This window comes from Corapipo altera, unplaced genomic scaffold (genome assembly GCF_003945725.1).
Source record: "Corapipo altera isolate COAL_440 unplaced genomic scaffold, ASM394572v1 45, whole genome shotgun sequence".
Taxonomy (NCBI): domain Eukaryota; kingdom Metazoa; phylum Chordata; class Aves; order Passeriformes; family Pipridae; genus Corapipo; species Corapipo altera.
In genome coordinates, this window is record NW_020884877.1 from 1,784,430 (window position 1) to 1,788,374 (window position 3,945).

Sequence of the window (3,945 nt, forward strand, 5' to 3'; positions counted from 1 at the left end):
TGTTAAGGATGCCTTTTCTTTTTACAATTGTCACATAAAGTTAGGGTTGTTTTTTTTTTAGCTTGTAGTAGGAGTGTATAAGCTGCTTTGAGGTCCAAGTTGCATAAATTTGATAAGCATATTCACTAAACTTAATTTCAAAGGGGAGAAGAACATATTAACTGAAAAGTCTCTAATTACCAGGAACAGATGATCATTAGTCCCTATAAGCTGCATAAATAACTTTGTGTTCATAAAACTGGGGTTTATAGAGAACACTGGTCACTTTACACTTGTAAAACAAAGAGTTACTGTACGACACCTCTTCTCTTTTAGCACAATTTATTCTATTTGTGACGCAGAAATGCCCTCAAATTTAGTAGAGGGAGAGCCAACGTGTACTATCTGTCCAGTGCTCCTGGTAATTTTCAAGGGCAACAACAGCCAAAGATGTGGAGGCTGTAGTTCCTGGAAACAGCAAGGTCAGTGTGGATAAAATAACTCTTGTATTATACATTGCAGTGTACAGACTGGACTATATACATTACTGTTGCAGTGTCTGCAGCGGGAAACCCGCGCTTCAGAGCTGTGCCCTGTGCTGTGTGATCCCGTTGTACCGATGTCTCACTGCATTATTGACAAAGGGCTTGACCATTCACTCCCAATTTTCTCTCTCAGCGCAGTCAAAACTCCTCATACTTCTGTTTGCATTCGTATCGTTGGGTTTTGAGCACATCGTCGTCTTTTTCTTGCTTTCTTGTGAAAAAGCTGTGAGAAATTGAAGCCAGAGTGAATTTTAGAAATTTATCAAAGATAACAATCTATTGCATTAGATGATTAAATAGTGTAACAAGTATTCCAGCTGATGCTTGTTATGCTTCAATAAAATGCATAGGAGGATGACCATCAGCAGAAGTGCTGATGCATTGGGAAACAGACATTTTTGCTTTCATCTAATCTCAACTCAAACCCTTTTTTATGAGACCTAATATATCCTACATCTAATCTATAGAAATACCTGGAAATGTAGCAGAGGTTTAATTATTGAATGTTCTTCTTAGACAGTAGAGACAAAATACATTTAATAACTTCAGCTTAACTCTGCCAAACCTCTGGCATTTTAGTGTTACTTTTCCTACAGTTGAAAAAAAACACAAAACAGGCAACAAAACTAAACCCCCTCTTTTTATTTTTTTTATTTCATCCAGATTATCTTTTTTTTTTTTTTCAATTTAAATTATTTGAGAATCATATGAGCACCAGCACAGGAGCAAGGAAAAAGGCAGGAGTGCACAGAAGGAGGTAGAGTAGAAAATTGATTGATTTAAGCTGTCATGGGATCATATTTATTGAAAATCCTACTCCATATTTTGAAGAACCCCATTCTGTTACATTTAAAGCTCAGCAAGGTTACTATGGCCCCTAAGCTTTGCAAATGTGACCTTTATAAAGATGAAGGCCTGGCATTACAGGTATTATTATAATGCTTCATACTGGAGTTAAACTGCATTTGGCAATCCTGATGTTTTTAGATGAACTTTAAGTACCACCTCTTTGAGACTGTGTTTGTACTAACAAATTATTTAAATTTCTTTCTTTTATTAAAATTACTTTTGGCATACAACATTACAGCTAGAATAAAACAAAAAAAAAAAAAAAAAAGGAAAAAAAGGTACTGCATCTCTTTAACTTTGGAAAAGTAACTGTATTTCCACAGCATAGCAAAAATGCTGATGCTTCTCAACAGACATTTTGTTGGCTACAATGTTTGTGTCCTCTGGAAACCTGCATGGGTGTCCCCTCCTTTCCCATAGAAACTTTCATGTAAAATAAACACATGCAAAACATAAGTATACTTAACTTCCCACTCCCTGTTCCCCACCTGCAATACTCCGTGTGTGTAATGCCACCAGTTAAGGAAATTTTCCTTGTAAGCAATTTTCATTTCCAAGTCTGTTACAAGTATCCTTGATGTGATTCTTAGGATAACTGTTAGCCAAATCCTGCATGTTACTCCGTTGTTGTACAAGCAGCTGCCAGATGGTAATACAGAGAAAATACATTTAACGTCAGTCACCTCACTGGAAGCCAGATGGCACAGCAGAAGTTGGAACAAGATGTTTGCCAACTCATTCTGGCTTCCAGCTGTGGTCCCGTGCTCCACCATGACCGTGTGGACAATGGTCTCTTGACTGTAATCGTAATAGTGCTGCTATGGTGCTCCTGGCCACGCTTTGTGCTCGTTCAGAAAGCTGAATGGGTGACATTGCCTTGTCCTTTCTCCCCAAAAGCTGTGCTGAAGAGCAATTAGAAATGGGTGTGTGAGAGTCAGTGGGGCAGATAATTCTTTGCTGGCTGCTTGTCTGTTGTGATGAAGTGCATATACTGGACTTTTTGGATGTGCTCCTGCAGAGGAGAAAAAGTCACTGAAAGTAGCTCACATGGGTGTCCTGGGTTTTTAACTCAGCTTGTTAGAATTGTAGTCAGTTTGTTTGTTGAATTCAGCAGGAGAAGATATTTTGCTCTGAATTCAAGGATAGTCTCTCAGTCTTTTAGTTGGCGGTATAAAGGAAAGAGTACCCGGCCCTTAGGGTTTGGGAGCACAGGCAACACTTCTGGAGCCTTCTAGTTTATCCAGTTTTCATGAATGATCCTTCTCAAATAGTCTGACTTGTCTGGCTGATCTATCTGGCTGATAGATCTGGCTAAAGTACCTGGCTCAGCCTTTTCTCTGTGAGAAAAGTAAACAGCCTGTCTAATGAAATGCTCAAGCTACAGCAGATGCTGCTTCAGTGTCTTTCTCACGAGAAGTTATGGGATACAGTAACAGCACTAGTTGCTGCCATTTGGGAGATGATAATCATTTATAACCCAGACTGTTACGAGGCTATAAAGCAGGGTGAATGGGGCGCTTGGAATTCAGCTTAGCAATAACCAAATACAATGTATTTATGGCAGGCGGCTCTGAACAAGGTAGAGAGAAACTAGTTGGCTTGTTATGCCTCTTGAAGGAAAACGACTGTATGATGAGGTCATTTATATAGTCACAATGGGATGACATAAATAGTTTAGAAGTTGCCAACCAAATACTGTTTCGAAACAAAGCTTTAAATCTTCAGGAAATAACATTCTGTGACCAATGACTCCTATTTAAAAGTAAACAAATAAACTCTATGGATCCTTTAGGATACTGGCAAACCTCCACATAGAGCAGAATTGGTAATCTAACTTCAATCTTTTTCATGAAGTACCACTGCACTGATCATGTCTGACTGTTTTGCAAATGGGAGCCATAGCATGTCCTGAAATAGCTGGTGTCTGAATGTGGAACATAACTGTTATAAAGAACTCTGTGACTGCTGAAATCCTCCTGGAATCATACTTGAAAATCAGTCAAACAGTTATTTGTTAAAAAACCTGCTCTTTGCTTTTAGTTTTAGTTTGAGTTAATTTTCAACATAGCTGGATATCATAGAATCACAGAAAGGTTTGGGCTTGAAGGGAGCTTAAAGATCATTTTGTTTCAGCCCCCTGTCACGGATAGGGGCACCTTCCACTACCCCAGGTTACTCGAAACCTTGTCCAGCCTTGCCTTGAGCGCTGCCAGGAATGGGGCAGCCACAGCTTCTCTGGGTAACTTGTGCCAGGGCCTCCCCACCCTCATAGCAAAGAATTTTTTCCTAATATCTAATCTAAAACTACTCTCTTGGTTCTACCTCTGCGTAGCATTTCTTACTGAACCTATTACCCGTGCCCTTTAATCAAGCTCTTTTAACTATTTCAATAAACCAAGAAGACCGAGATCCTTTTGTCTTTCATTATTAATTATTTTCTAATCTTAATCTTCCCTCAAGCACCTCTCTGAGCCCTCTTTAAGCTTTCATCAATGTTCTTCAATTGTGGATACCATACATTTCAATTTTTTAGTGGGATAGAGAAGTCATGTGAAAAATTTGTAGGGAGAAG

The 3,945-nt window shown here is 38.9% G+C and overlaps 1 long non-coding RNA gene across 1 annotated transcript in view; it reads right to left on the bottom strand.

The window, feature by feature from the left end:
* Positions 1-307: 307 nt before the first annotated feature.
* Positions 308-3,945, bottom strand: part of LOC113944143 — a 5,850-nt gene continuing 2,212 nt past the window's right edge. The window contains exon 2 of the long non-coding RNA XR_003526593.1: positions 308-747. This is a non-coding gene — a long non-coding RNA (uncharacterized LOC113944143). The remainder of the gene's footprint in view (positions 748-3,945) is intronic.